This window comes from Pseudophryne corroboree, chromosome 1 (genome assembly GCF_028390025.1).
Source record: "Pseudophryne corroboree isolate aPseCor3 chromosome 1, aPseCor3.hap2, whole genome shotgun sequence".
Lineage (NCBI taxonomy): Eukaryota > Metazoa > Chordata > Amphibia > Anura > Myobatrachidae > Pseudophryne > Pseudophryne corroboree.
Window position 1 is genome coordinate 11,744,728 of NC_086444.1, and position 17,084 is coordinate 11,761,811.

A 17,084-nucleotide genomic window follows, 5' to 3' on the forward strand; every position below is an offset into this window, starting at 1 on the left:
TCCTCTGCCTCTCATACCAAAAGTACTGAGAATTATACGGCAAAAGGGAGTAAGAACGATACTAGTGGCTCCGGATTGGCCAAGAAGAACTTGGTATCCGGAACTTCAAGAGATGCTCACGGAGGATCCGTGGCCTCTACCTCTAAGACGGGACCTGCTTCAGCAGGGACCGTGTCTATTCCAAGACTTACCGCGGCTGCGTTTGACGGCATGGCGGTTGAACGCCGAATTCTAAAGGAAAAAGGCATTCCGGAAGAGGTCATTCCTACACTGGTAAAGGCCAGGAAGGAGGTGACTGCACAACATTATCACCGCATTTGGAGGAAATATGTTGCGTGGTGTGAGGCCAGGAAGGCCCCCACGGAGGAATTTCAACTGGGTCGATTCCTACATTTCCTGCAAACAGGATTGTCTATGGGCCTCAAATTGGGGTCCATTAAGGTTCAAATTTCGGCCCTGTCAATTTTCTTCCAGAAAGAATTGGCTTCAGTTCCTGAAGTCCAGACTTTTGTAAAAGGAGTACTACATATACAGCCCCCGGTTGTGCCCCCAGTGGCACCGTGGGATCTTAATGTAGTCTTGGATTTTCTAAAATCCCATTGGTTTGAGCCGCTCAAATCGGTGGAGATGAAGTATCTTACATGGAAAGTAACCATGCTACTGGCCCTGGCTTCAGCCAGGAGAGTATCAGAATTGGCGGCTTTATCATATAAGAGCCCATATCTGATTTTCCATACGGACAGGGCAGAACTGCGGACGCGTCCTCATTTTCTGCCTAAGGTGGTGTCAGCGTTTCACCTGAACCAGCCTATTGTGGTGCCTGCGGCTACTAACGAGTTGGAGGATTCCAAGTTGTTGGACGTGGTCCGGGCATTGAAAATATATATTTCAAGAACGGCTGGAGTCAGAAAGTCTGACTCACTGCTTATATTGTATGCACCCAACAAGATGGGTGCTCCTGCTTCTAAGCAGACGATTGCTCGTTGGATTTGTAGCACAATTCAACTTGCACATTCTGTGGCAGGCTTGCCACAACCTAAATCTGTCAAGGCCCATTCCACAAGGAAAGTGGGCTCATCCTGGGCGGCTGCCCGGGGAGTCTCGGCATTACAACTCTGCCGAGCTGCTACTTGGTCAGGGGCAAACACGTTTGCAAAATTCTACAAATTTGATACCCTGGCTGAGGAGGACCTTGAGTTCTCTCATTCGGTGCTGCAGAGTCATCCGCACTCTCCCGCCCGTTTGGGAGCTTTGGTATAATCCCCATGGTCCTGACGGAGTCCCCAGCATCCACTAGGACGTTAGAGAAAATAAGAATTTACTTACCGATAATTCTATTTCTCGTAGTCCGTAGTGGATGCTGGGCGCCCATCCCAAGTGCGGATTGTCTGCAATACTTGTACATAGTTATTGTTCCAAAAAAATCGGGTTGTTATTTGTTGTGAGCCGTCTGTTCAGAGGCTCCTACGTTTGTCATACTGTTAACTGGGTTCAGATCACAAGTTATACGGTGTGATTGGTGTGGCTGGTATGAGTCTTACCCGGGGTTCAATATCCTTCCTTATTGTGTATGCTCGTCCGGGCACAGTACCAAACTGAGGCTTGGAGGAGGGTCATAGGGGGAGGAGCCAGTACACACCATGTGATCCTAAAAGCTTACTTTTTGTGCCCTGTCTCCTGCGGAGCCGCTATTCCCCATGGTCCTGACGGAGTCCCCAGCATCCACTACGGACTACGAGAAATAGAATTATCGGTAAGTAAATTCTTATTTTAACTCCATGACATGTAATATTACTTCCAGAAGATCAGTCTTCCATGTCTCTTACCCAGTGTACTACTGCTCTCTCCTGGTGTAACCCAGGCACATATACTACTGCTCTCTCCTGGTGTAACCCAGGCACATATACTACTGCTCTCTCCAGGTGTAACCGAGGCACAGATACTACTGCTCTCTCCCGGTGTAACCGAGGCACATATACTACTGCTCTCTCCTGGTGTAACCCAGACACATATACTACTGCTCTCTCCTGGTGTAACCGAGGCACATATACTACTGCTCTCTCCAGGTGTAACCGAGGCACAGATACTACTGCTCTCTCCCGGTGTAACCCAGGCACATATACTACTGCTCTCTCCTGGTGTAACCCAGACACATATACTACTGCTCTCTCCTGGTGTAACCCAGGCCATATACTACTGCTCTCCTGGTGTAACCCAGGCTCATATACTACTGCTCTCTCCCGGTGTAACCCAGGCACATATACTACTGTTCTCTCCCGGTGTAACCCAGGCACATATACTACTGCTCTCTCCCGGTGTAACCCAGGCACATATACTACTGCTCTCTCCCGGTGTAACCCAGGCACAGTTACTACTGCTCTCTACCGGTGTAACCCAGACACATATACTACTGCTCTCTCCCGGTGTAACCCAGGCACATATACTACTGTTCTCTCCCGGTGTAACCCAGGCACATATACTACTGCTCTCTCCCGGTGTAACCCAGGCACATATACTACTGCTCTCTCCCGGTGTAACCCAGGCACATATACTACTGCTCTCTCCTGGTGTAACCCAGGCACATATACTACTGCTCTCTCCTTGTGTAACCCAGGCACATATACTACTGCTCTCTCCAGGTGTAACCGAGGCACAGATACTACTGCTCTCTCCCGGTGTAACCGAGGCACATATACTACTGCTCTCTCCTGGTGTAACCCAGACACATATACTACTGCTCTCTCCCGGTGTAACCCACGCACATATACTACTGCTCTCTCCCGGTGTAACCCAGGCACATATACTACTGCTCTCTCCCGGTGTAACCCAGGCACATATACTACTGCTCTCTCCCGGTGTAACCCAGGCACATGTACTACTGCTCTCTCCCGGTGTAACCCAGGCACATATACTACTGCTCTCTCCCGGTGTAACCCAGGCACATATACTACTGCTCTCTCCCGGTGTAACCCAGGCACAGTTACTACTGCTCTCTACCGGTGTAACCCAGACACATATACTACTGCTCTCTCCCGGTGTAACCCAGGCACACATACTACTGCTCTCTCCCGGTGTAACCCAGGCACATATACTACTGCTCTCTCCCGGTGTAACCCAGGCACATATACTACTGTTCTCTCCCGGTGTAACCCAGGCACATATACTACTGCTCTCTCCCGGTGTAACCCAGGCACATATACTACTGCTCTCTCCCGGTGTAACCCAGGCACATATACTACTGCTCTCTCCTGGTGTAACCCAGGCACATATACTACTGCTCTCTCCTTGTGTAACCCAGGCACATATACTACTGCTCTCTCCAGGTGTAACCGAGGCACAGATACTACTGCTCTCTCCCGGTGTAACCGAGGCACATATACTACTGCTCTCTCCTGGTGTAACCCAGACACATATACTACTGCTCTCTCCCGGTGTAACCCACGCACATATACTACTGCTCTCTCCCGGTGTAACCCAGGCACATATACTACTGCTCTCTCCCGGTGTAACCCAGGCACATATACTACTGCTCTCTCCCGGTGTAACCCAGGCACATGTACTACTGCTCTCTCCCGGTGTAACCCAGGCACATATACTACTGCTCTCTCCCGGTGTAACCCAGGCACATATACTACTGCTCTCTCCCGGTGTAACCCAGGCACAGTTACTACTGCTCTCTACCGGTGTAACCCAGACACATATACTACTGCTCTCTCCCGGTGTAACCCAGGCACACATACTACTGCTCTCTCCCGGTGTAACCCAGGCACATATACTACTGCTCTCTCCCGGTGTAACCCAGGCACATATACTACTGCTCTCTCCTGGTGTAACCGAGGCACATATACTACTGCTCTCTCCTGGTGTAACCCAGGCACATATACTACTGCTCTCTCCCGGTGTAACCCAGGCACATATACTACTGCTCTCTCCTGGTGTAACCCAGGGACATATACTACTGCTCTCTCCCGGTGTAACCAAGGCACATATACTACTGCTCTCTCCCGGTGTAACCGAGGCACAGATACTACTGCTCTCTCCCGGTGTAACCGAGGCACATATACTACTGTTCTCTCCCGATGTAACCGAGGCACATATACTACTGCTCTCTCCCGGTGTAACCGAGGCACATATACTACTGCTCTCTCCTGGTGTAACCCAGGCACATATACTACTGCTCTCTCTCGGTGTAACCGAGGCACATATACTACTGCTCTCTCCTGGTGTAACCCAGGCACATATACTACTGCTCTCTCCTGGTGTAACCCAGGCACATATACTACTGCTCTCTCCAGGTGTAACCCAGGCACATATACTACTGCTCTCTCCAGGTGTAACCCAGGCACATATACTACTGCTCTCTCCTGGTGTAACCGAGGCACATATACTACTGCTCTCTCCTGGTGTAACCCAGGCACATATACTACTGCTCTCTCCCGGTGTAACCGAGGCACAGATACTACTGCTCTCTCCCGGTGTAACCGAGGCACATATACTACTGTTCTCTCCCGATGTAACCGAGGCACATATACTACTGCTCTCTCCCGGTGTAACCGAGGCACATATACTACTGCTCTCTCCTGGTGTAACCCAGGCACATATACTACTGCTCTCTCTCGGTGTAACCGAGGCACATATACTACTGCTCTCTCCTGGTGTAACCCAGGCACATATACTACTGCTCTCTCCTGGTGTAACCCAGGCACATATACTACTGCTCTCTCCCGGTGTAACCGAGGCACAGATACTACTGCTCTCTCCCGGTGTAACCGAGGCACATATACTACTGTTCTCTCCCGATGTAACCGAGGCACATATACTACTGCTCTCTCCCGGTGTAACCCAGACACATATACTACTGCTCTCTCCCGGTGTAACCCAGGCACACATACTACTGCTCTCTCCCGGTGTAACCCAGGCACATATACTACTGCTCTCTCCCGGTGTAACCCAGGCACACATACTACTGCTCTCTCCCGGTGTAACCCAGGCACAGTTACTACTGCTCTCTACCGGTGTAACCCAGACACATATACTACTGCTCTCTCCCGGTGTAACCCAGGCACACATACTACTGCTCTCTCCCGGTGTAACCCAGGCACATATACTACTGCTCTCTCCCGGTGTAACCCAGGCACATATACTACTGCTCTCTCCTGGTGTAACCGAGGCACATATACTACTGCTCTCTCCTGGTGTAACCCAGGCACATATACTACTGCTCTCTCCCGGTGTAACCGAGGCACAGATACTACTGCTCTCTCCCGGTGTAACCGAGGCACATATACTACTGTTCTCTCCCGATGTAACCGAGGCACATATACTACTGCTCTCTCCCGGTGTAACCGAGGCACATATACTACTGCTCTCTCCTGGTGTAACCCAGGCACATATACTACTGCTCTCTCTCGGTGTAACCGAGGCACATATACTACTGCTCTCTCCTGGTGTAACCCAGGCACATATACTACTGCTCTCTCCTGGTGTAACCCAGGCACATATACTACTGCTCTCTCCAGGTGTAACCCAGGCACATATACTACTGCTCTCTCCAGGTGTAACCCAGGCACATATACTACTGCTCTCTCCAGGTGTAACCCAGGCACATATACTACTGCTCTCTCCAGGTGTAACCCAGGCACATATACTACTGCTCTCTCCCGATGTAACCAAGGCACATATACTACTGCTCTCTCCCGGTGTAACCCAGGCACATATACTACTGCTCTCTCCCGGTGTAACCCAGGGACATATACTACTGCTCTCTCCTGGTGTAACCCAGGCACATATACTACTGCTCTCTCCAGGTGTAACCCAGGCACATATACTACTGCTCTCTCCAGGTGTAACCCAGGCACATATACTACTGCTCTCTCCAGGTGTAACCCAGGCACATATACTACTGCTCTCTCCAGGTGTAACCCAGGCACATATACTACTGCTCTCTCCCGATGTAACCAAGGCACATATACTACTGCTCTCTCCCGGTGTAACCCAGGCACATATACTACTGCTCTCTCCCGGTGTAACCCAGGCACATATACTACTGCTCTCTCCAGGTGTAACCCAGGCACATATACTACTGCTCTCTCCCGGTGTAACCCAGGCACATATACTACTGCTCTCTCCCGGTGTAACCCAGGCACATATACTACTGCTCTCTCCTGGTGTAACCCAGGCACATATACTACTGCTCTCTCCCGGTGTAACCGAGGCACATATACTACTGCTCTCTCCTGGTGTAACCCAGACACATATACTACTGCTCTCTCCTGGTGTAACCGAGGCACATATACTACTGCTCTCTCCAGGTGTAACCGAGGCACAGATACTACTGCTCTCTCCCGGTGTAACCCAGGCACATATACTACTGCTCTCTCCTGGTGTAACCCAGACACATATACTACTGCTCTCTCCTGGTGTAACCCAGGCCATATACTACTGCTCTCCTGGTGTAACCCAGGCTCATATACTACTGCTCTCTCCCGGTGTAACCCAGGCACATATACTACTGTTCTCTCCCGGTGTAACCCAGGCACATATACTACTGCTCTCTCCCGGTGTAACCCAGGCACATATACTACTGCTCTCTCCCGGTGTAACCCAGGCACATATACTACTGCTCTCTCCTGGTGTAATCCAGGCACATATACTACTGCTCTCTCCTTGTGTAACCCAGGCACATATACTACTGCTCTCTCCAGGTGTAACCGAGGCACAGATACTACTGCTCTCTCCCGGTGTAACCGAGGCACATATACTACTGCTCTCTCCTGGTGTAACCCAGACACATATACTACTGCTCTCTCCCGGTGTAACCCACGCACATATACTACTGCTCTCTCCCGGTGTAACCCAGGCACATATACTACTGCTCTCTCCCGGTGTAACCCAGGCACATATACTACTGCTCTCTCCCGGTGTAACCAAGGCACATGTACTACTGCTCTCTCCCGGTGTAACCCAGGCACATATACTACTGCTCTCTCCCGGTGTAACCCAGGCACATATACTACTGCTCTCTCCCGGTGTAACCCAGGCACAGTTACTACTGCTCTCTACCGGTGTAACCCAGACACATATACTACTGCTCTCTCCCGGTGTAACCCAGGCACACATACTACTGCTCTCTCCCGGTGTAACCCAGGCACATATACTACTGCTCTCTCCCGGTGTAACCCAGGCAAATATACTACTGCTCTCTCCTGGTGTAACCGAGGCACATATACTACTGCTCTCTCCTGGTGTAACCCAGGCACATATACTACTGCTCTCTCCCGGTGTAACCCAGGCACATATACTACTGCTCTCTCCCGGTGTAACCCAGGCACATATACTACTGCTCTCTCCTGGTGTAACCCAGGCACAGTTACTACTGCTCTCTCCTGGTGTAATCCAGGCACATATACTACTGCTCTCTCCTGGTGTAACCCAGGCACATATACTACTGCTCTCTCCCGGTGTAACCGAGGCACATATACTACTGCTCTCTCCCGGTGTAACCCAGGCACATATACTACTCCTCTCTCCTGGAGTAACACAGGCACATATACTACTGCTCTCTCCAAGTGTAGCCCAGGCACATATACTACTGCTCTCTCCTGGTGTAACCGAGGCACAGATACTACTGCTCTCTCCCGGTGTAACCGAGGCACATATACTACTGCTCTCTCCTGGTGTAACCCAGGCACATATACTACTGCTCTCTCTCGGTGTAACCGAGGCACATATACTACTGCTCTCTCCTGGTGTAACCCAGGCACATATACTACTGCTCTCTCCTGGTGTAACCCAGATACATATACTACTGCTCTCTCCAGGTGTAACCCAGGCACATATACTACTGCTCTCTCCAGGTGTAACCCAGGCACATATACTACTGCTCTCTCCCGGTGTAACCCAGGCACATATACTACTGCTCTCTCCCGATGTAACCAAGGCACATATACTACTGCTCTCTCCCGGTGTAACCCAGGCACATATACTACTGCTCTCTCCCGGTGTAACCCAGGGACATATACTACTGCTCTCTCCTGGTGTAACCCAGGCACATATACTACTGCTCTCTCCAGGTGTAACCCAGGCACATATACTACTGCTCTCTCCCGGTGTAACCGAGGCACATATACTACTGTTCTCTCCCGATGTAACCGAGGCACATATACTACTGCTCTCTCCCGGTGTAACCCAGGCACATATACTACTGCTCTCTCCTGGTGTAACCCAGGGACATATACTACTGCTCTCTCCCGGTGTAACCAAGGCACATATACTACTGCTCTCTCCCGGTGTAACCGAGGCACAGATACTACTGCTCTCTCCCGGTGTAACCGAGGCACATATACTACTGTTCTCTCCCGATGTAACCGAGGCACATATACTACTGCTCTCTCCCGGTGTAACCGAGGCACATATACTACTGCTCTCTCCTGGTGTAACCCAGGCACATATACTACTGCTCTCTCTCGGTGTAACCGAGGCACATATACTACTGCTCTCTCCTGGTGTAACCCAGGCACATATACTACTGCTCTCTCCTGGTGTAACCCAGGCACATATACTACTGCTCTCTCCAGGTGTAACCCAGGCACATATACTACTGCTCTCTCCAGGTGTAACCCAGGCACATATACTACTGCTCTCTCCAGGTGTAACCCAGGCACATATACTACTGCTCTCTCCAGGTGTAACCCAGGCACATATACTACTGCTCTCTCCCGATGTAACCAAGGCACATATACTACTGCTCTCTCCCGGTGTAACCCAGGCACATATACTACTGCTCTCTCCCGGTGTAACCCAGGGACATATACTACTGCTCTCTCCTAGTGTAACCCAGGCACATATACTACTGCTCTCTCCAGGTGTAACCCAGGCACATATACTACTGCTCTCTCCCGGTGTAACCGAGGCACATATACTACTGTTCTCTCCCGATGTAACCGAGGCACATATACTACTGCTCTCTCCCGGTGTAACCCAGGCACATATACTACTGCTCTCTCCTGGTGTAACCCAGGGACATATACTACTGCTCTCTCCCGGTGTAACCAAGGCACATATACTACTGCTCTCTCCCTGTGTAACCGAGGCACAGATACTACTGCTCTCTCCCGGTGTAACCGAGGCACATATACTACTGTTCTCTCCCGATGTAACCGAGGCACATATACTACTGCTCTCTCCCGGTGTAACCGAGGCACAGATACTACTGCTCTCTCCCGGTGTAACCCATGCACATACACTACTGTTCTCTCCCGGTGTAACCCAGGCACATATACTACTGTTCTCTCCTGGTGTAACCCATGCACATATACTACTGTTCTCTCCCGGTGTAACCCAGGCACATATACTACTGTTCTCTCCCGGTGTAACTCAGGCACACATATACTACTGCTCTCTCCCGGTGTAACCCAGGCACATATACTACTGCTCTCTCCTTGTGTAACCCATGGACATATACTACTGCTCTCTCCCGGTGTAACCCAGGCACATATACTACTGCTCTCTCCTGGTGTAACCCAGGCACATATACTACTGCTCTCTCCCGGTGTAACCCAGGCACATATACTACTGCTCTCTCCCGGTGTAACCCAGGCACATATACTACTGCTCTCTCCCGGTGTAACCCAGGCACATATACTACTGCTCTCTCCCGGTGTAACCGAGGGACATATACTACTGCTCTCTCCCGGTGTAACCGAGGCAAATATACTACTGCTCTCTCCGGGTGTAACCGAGGCACAGATACTACTGCTCTCTCCCGGTGTAACCGAGGCACATATACTACTGCTCTCTCCCGGTGTAACCCAGGCACATATACTACTGCTCTCTCCCGGTGTAACCCAGGCACATATACTACTGCTCTCTCCTGGTGTAACCGAGGCACATATACTACTGCTCTCTCCTGGTGTAACCGAGGCACAGATACTACTGCTCTCTCCCGGTGTAACCGAGGCACAGATACTACTGCTCTCTCCCGGTGTAACCGAGGCACATATACTACGGTTCTCTCCCGATGTAACCGAGGCACATAAACTACTGCTCTCTCCCGGTGTAACCGAGGCACATATACTACTGCTCTCTCCCGATGTAACCGAGGCACATATACTACTGCTCTCTCCCGGTGTAACCGAGGCACATATACTACTGCTCTCTCCCAGTGTAACCGAGGCAATATTTTGTTTATTAAAACTTGCAACAGATATATACATTTTATACAATATATTACATAAATATATAAATAAATATCTTCATAATAATACGAAACATAAATTATGCATGATACGCAACATACAAGAAATTAAATCTATGTTGTAGCTCAAGCAGAAAAGAAATACACACAGCTATCACCCTTCTCTATCTTCCCAATATTTACATATTATGTAAAGTAAAACTGAGCAAAGCTTTTTAGATCTATGCAAAACCTATTCCACAATTTTTTTTTACCAAAGTCTACACGGTGTGAAAAGAAAAGAAAGGTTTCCAGCTAGACTTGAAAAGGATTTCTGCCATCCACTCAAGGGGGTTTCAGGTGACCCCACCAGCGAGACCACCTGACAGCATCCATCCTCTGCTTATCTAGAACCATCATCTTACCAACCTCGTTCAGAATTGACTCCACCACCTCTTCACAGGACAGGATTTTCTTTCTCAGGGAAACAAGACACCGTGCACTCCAAGTGTGATATCTAACTACTAAACTGACTAAAAAAATGGTGGTCAAATTAAATCTACCATATCCTTTAAATGCACCATAAGCCCACTCAGGGTAACTAAGCCCCGAAAGGCACGGGATACGTAAAGATATTGAAACCCTCTTATAAACTATTATGTTAAAGGGGCACTTGATCAGGAAATGGTCCATTGTCTCCACCTCCCCTAGACATTCCTCCCGTGGACAATCACGATCATTGGCATTTCTCCACATCATGTTCCCCTTTACATAAAGCTTCCCATGGAAAGAAAGCCAAGCAATATCTCTGAACTTCAGCGGTATTCTCTCCGAATTAATCAGAGCCAACCCTGCCGAAGCGACATCGCACGGGCAATCCTTTAGTGACAGCGGAACGTGAAAGTGGGTTCGTAAAATCCTCTCCCCCAACTCCTTCCTGGACAGGTCTTTGACTTCCCCCACTTCCAGTCCCCAACGCTTTGTCGCTTTCAAGCACTGGATAACGTAGATCGGAAGATACCCACTCCGAATTTGAGGGCTCTTCACTTGGCCTCCTTCTAACCAAAGTCTAAGGAAAGGAGACACCCAAACACTAAATCCACTTACCCATCGAGGGGGAGTCTCTAACAAAAAACTCCCAAGGTTATATTTTAGAAAAATGGTTACAAAAAAGACAACAGGATTGACCATACACAACCCTCCATCTTTCCTCGATTTGTAAGTGATACCTCTCTTGATTAAATTCATCCTGTTTCCCCAAAATAAGAGGAAGAACAGAGAATTCAGTCTGGTCCATAAAAACTGAGGCAAAAAACACACATAGCTGACATATAAAAAAATTGGGATCAGGTAGGTTTTGCACAAATCAACCCTTTACCTGAAAAAGAATTTCCATCTCTTCCATCTCTCTACTTTCTTGGCAGCAATTTCCAGAGTATTCTCCCAATTTAGAGTGACATAATCACCATGATCGAAACAAATGCCTAGAATCTTTATCTGTGGACTGGCCCAGGGGAGGCCATCCGGTAGGCAAAATTCCTCACCTTCCTCCCCCATCCAGAAAGCTTCACACTTCTCACGATTTATTCTAGAGCATGAGGCCTCAGAATACTCACAGATGAGATCTTTCATATCACGTGCCTCTGCCACTGATGACAAAACTACCGTGACATCATCTGCGTAGGCCACTACCTTCAAAGGCAGCTCCAAGCCCAGCTGCACCCCTCCCACTGCACCGTTCTCTACCCTTCTGATGAAGGGATCAATCGCGCATACATACTGGAGGGGGCTCAGGGGGCAACCCTGACGGACCCCAGAGCCCACTTCAAAAGTAGGACCCACGCAACCATTGACAAGTGGGAAGCTTTCGGCCTGACTGTATATTGTTTTAGCCAATTCACCACCCGAACTGGAAATCCATACCTTTCAAGCAAGGCCCAAAGGTACTTAGGGTTCACTCGGTCAAAAGCCTTAGACTGATCCAATGCCAGCAAGTACTTTCACCATTTCTCAGCACGGCATCGCTCTATGGCCTCCCGGATGCCAAGGACAGCACTAAAGGTGCTTCGGCCCTTCACAGTACAGTGCTGAGACGGAGAAAGCAGTTGTTCAGAAAACTCTGACAACCTATTAAAAATAATTTTTGCCCAAATCTTCCTGCCCGTATTGAGAAGGGTGATGGGGCGCCAGTTCTCAATATGGGATGGATCCTTACCCTTAGATAATAATATGAGAGCAGATAAGCTCATAGAAGGAGAGAGGGTTCCCTCACCCATTCACTCGTTAAAAACTACTACAAGGCAAGGAATCAAGAGATCTGCAAAAACTATATAAAACTCAGATGTTAAGCCATCTGGGCCTGGAGATTTCTTTAAATTTAACTGACCAATCACCTTCTTAACTTCCTCTGCTGTCACATCACTACCCAAGGTTTCAACAGAGGCATCTGGATTGCAAAGTCCAGGTGTCTCACTTAGAAATGTTTCCATCCTTTCACTGATAAGTGTCTGCTCAGACAAAAGATCGGAGTAATAGGATCTAATAACATTCAAGATGCCTTCCTTATCCTCACAAAAGACACCCTGTCTATCATAAAGACCCCTCACCTCCTTCACCTCTACTGATTTTCCACAGCTCTGGTAGGGATCAGGCGAGTGGCGAGTGGTATTTTCCAAAATCCCTCTCCAGAACCAAAGAATCCAGTCGGTTATACTGATATTCCCTCATCTGAGCCTTCACTCGGGAGATTTCCCCACTATCGCCACACTCAGAGATCAAGAAATCTAATTTCCTTCTCAGACTCTGGTAGATATTCTGTCTTATCAAGTTCTTTTTAGCTACAAGCCTACGGAAGAGCCTCCAAAAGACAATCTGCTGGGCCGAAAAAAGGAACGGTTTTATCTCCCTGAAGAGACATTTCCTGTCCCATGATGACTGTGATCCATAGATGTTAATGAGTCTCAGGTCATGTCCCCTCAGGTTGATATCTAAAATCATACACCTACCTGCCTGTAATTCTATAACCTTGTGCACAGTTACCATACCAGTAAAAAGCACTGCCACCCCACCGTACGGCTCGGCCGCAAGAGACCAGTAAGAAGGCCCACGCCTTCACTCTCGCTTCGCCTTGTGTAGGGTGTCCAACTTACTAATTCTGGTCTCTTGCAAAAACAAAAAATCAATCTCAATCGTATTGAAAAAAATGTAAGGCCATAAAATGAGCTCGTTTGGAAACTACGGAAGCCACATTAATAGTGGTGCATCGTATGGGTTGAGGATCCATGTTTATTTGGTTATAGAGGCAGGACCTTGCTCACTTTTACTTAACACACTTTGAAACCTCCATAGAGGATCCACACTCTTGTTATACTACCTCCACAGAGATATTATCACCCTCCTCAATGACTGAAGTCATTCCATCACCATCCTCCCCATCCTGTCTAGAACCATCCTCTAGAGGAGGCTCCGGATCAGGTGGCTTACGGGCAAATCTAATTACCTGGCATTGGTCACCCACTTTACTACTTTCTAATGTACTACTTGGGCCAACCACAGACCCTGAGGATACAACCCCCTCCTCCAAATTTTGGGTTTCTTCCACCACTATGGCCTATACTTCCTCCTCTACCAAATCTGTCCCTACTGGGTCCCATTCTAGGCTTTCCTGTCTGTCCTCCTCTGTATCCCCCTCTTCTCTCAACTTTCTTTTAATCTTTTCTTTACTCTTTTTCCCTGGGACTCCAACTTCAATTAAACTTTTTGTAACTTTTCTTGTTTTTCTTCTGTTGACCCTGGGCACAAAAGAGAGGTCACCACCATTTATTACAACTTCACCAACCTCCTCCTCATCTGTAGTAAAAGCATTGAACCGATTGCTAAGTACTACTTTTATTTCTTCTCCTTTCCTTTTGTTTTTATTGCCTCTTCTTACCTCCTGAAAAGGAACTTCTCTACCCACTGAACCTTCTGTTACCATCACCTCACAGGCCTCCTTCTGACTTTCCACCCTCTGAACCTTTATCTGATTATCTTTCTCCTGGCCACCTTCCTTCTGCACTTCCTTTCTCCCTTTGGATGGCTCATCTCTCGGATCTTGTTCTCCCAAATTGTGGTTGGCCCATGGACATCGACTATAAGGGTGACCTTCTTCCCCACATAAATTGCAGGTAACTTTATTACAATCTTTGGAGATATGACCCACCTTCCCACATAGGGAGGATACATTTGATCACACTGTAATCACTACTTAGGTGTCTAAAATCACTGCACCTGAAACAAGTTCTTGGTTGTCCTTGGTAAAAACACTGCACACGATCCCTTCCTATGTATTCAGCGGAAGGAATGTGGAGGAAACCTCTATTAGTGTTTCTTAGTTACACCATGGCAGCCCATGCACCGCCCCATACTCCCATGGTAAAACCAACTTTAATCAAGTCAGACTGCACATCACAAAACCTAGAAAGCCAATACAGAATATCTTGTGGTGGGATAGATTTGGTTCTGACAAGGATTGTTACCTTCACTTTATCCTGTTTGGTTACTAAGACAGCTTTAAATGCATCATATGGTTTAGAAGATCTGCACGCCTGCCACTTCACCCAGAAAGCCTGAAGTCCCTGATAAGAAATAAAGCTTAAATCAAAATCTGGCGTTTTAACTGGGTGAATGCAGGCGTACAAATCTGAGGCATGGAAACCTAAACCAAAAATCATCTGTAAAAAACTTTCTTTAGTCGGTGTCTCGCCTACACCAACCCACTTAAACTGAATCAAGTTCCTTCTCTTCCCTACTTGCCCTGACCATACATACATTTGGGGCATACTGGAACTTGTACTGGGTATATGTACCATAGTGGTATGAGACATAACCCATGGGACGGGCTGTCTGTTCACATCAGATGCTGCATTTTCTGTACATTGTTGCACATTTCTACTTTCACCAGAAACAGTCACATTTTCCCTTCTTTCTCTTTCCTTATTTAGCAGTTCAGCAGCCACCTTTGCTCTGCTAGGAGCACCCATCTGACCATACACAATATTAATCACTTCTTGCTGACCTACTGATAATGTACTTTTGTCCAAAGCCGACATTCCCTGCACAGTGTGTTGCTGGGGCAGACCCTCTGCTGTCTCAGTTCCTGCTGCACAGGAGAGAACATACACTTCTCCTCCCCTCCCCCCACCTGCTGCAGAACTTGTATTAACCCCTGCAGCACTGGCAGAAGGCCCAGCAACAGTACCTTTATCTTTGTTCTCTGCTTTGGCCTTCAGCAGGAGTTCGGCTTTGATTATTTGCATCTCCAATTGGAAATCTGACAATTCGTCCTCTTCACATCTCACAGCTGTTTCTACATGCGGGACAGGTTTATGCAGATTGGCTGTCAGTGCGGCAGGTACAGTATCAGCCACCATTGCCCCTGCAGCACACTGCACACCCTCCACAGCCTGCAGCACAGCCGGATAATGGGGAGACGCCTGCGCAACCCCAAACTGCAACAGAATCACCTCTGACCGACTGACAGACCTCAGGCTCCTGGGCTTCTATCACTGCAGCCCCCTCCGGCAGCCGATCACTGGATATATCAGATGCAGTGCTTTCACTTTCAGCTTTAACTTTGTTCCTCTCCTCCAGCCGCAGTACCACTAGCCGTGCTTTAACCCTTTCCAGGGCGGAAGCCAGTGACAGGATCTCTTCTCTCAAAACTGGCCTCTCCCATTTGTAACACTTGTTTCGCTTCTTTTTTTTTCTGGGCTATTCTTTGGTTAAGTTGCTGGGCTTCACCCTGCAATTCTTTTATACTGTAATGCTGGTATGTCTCCTCTGTCTCCTCATCATCCTCAGTCCCTCCTGGGGATACTGGATCATTTTCCCCAGCATCTAATGGTCGGGACACCCCCGCTTCACTGATTGTCGGGCACGCAGTTTCTGCCACCGCTCTACCTGGAGTTGATTCACTCGAGGGAGCACCCTCATTCAGTTTGGGGTTGTCTGCTTGCAGCTCCGATTGCCTTAGAGCACCATTAGAACAGCTGGTCCCCACTGCCTCTGGCTGGTCACCTGCCAATATTGCCGTGGCTCCAGGGTTAGCTATAGCAGCAAATTCAGTGCTCTGATTAATGTCCATACACAGGGAGCTTTCTCCCCCGGGTGGATCCATCCCGCCTGGGGAAGCCAGCGAGGAAACCCCCTGTAAACTGCACCTGCAGCAGCTGGAGCTCACCACCAAACAACCTGCTCACAGCACACCCAGCTCCTTCTGCAAAGTCTCCGCCCCCAGAGAATTACCTCCAGGTGAGACCCAGGCACATATACTACTGCTCTCTCCCGATGTAACCCAGGCACATACACTACTGCTCTCTCCCGGTGTAACCCAGGCACATATACTACTTCTCTCTCCCGGTGTAACCCAGACACATATACTACTACTCTCTCCTGGTGTAACACAGGCACATATACTACTGTTCTCTCCCGGTGTAACCCAGGCACATATACTACTGCTCTCTCCTAGTGTAACCCAGGCACATATACTACTGCTCTCTCCCGGTGTAACCCAGGCATATATACTACTATTCTCTCCCGGTGTAACCCAGGCACATATACTACTGCTCTCTCCCGGTGTAACCCAGGCACATATACTACTGCTCTCTCCCGGTGTAACCCAGGCACATATACTACTGCTCTCTCCCGGTGTAACCCAGGCACATAAATTACTGCCCTCTCCTGGTGTAACCCAGGGACATATACTACTGTTCTCTCCCAGTGTAACCCAGGCACATATACTACTGCCCTCTCCTGGTGTAACCCATGCACATATACTACTGTTCTCTCCCGGTGTAACCCAGGCACATATACTACTGTTCTCTCCCGGTGTAACTCAGGCACACATATACTACTGCTCTCTCCCGGTGTA

At 48.7% G+C, this 17,084-nt stretch overlaps 1 protein-coding gene across 3 annotated transcripts in view; it reads left to right on the forward strand.

The window, feature by feature from the left end:
- DNAI1 (dynein axonemal intermediate chain 1) overlaps positions 1-17,084 on the forward strand; it is a 563,096-nt gene that overhangs the window by 221,805 nt on the left and 324,207 nt on the right. The gene's annotated exons all lie outside the window — the stretch shown is intronic.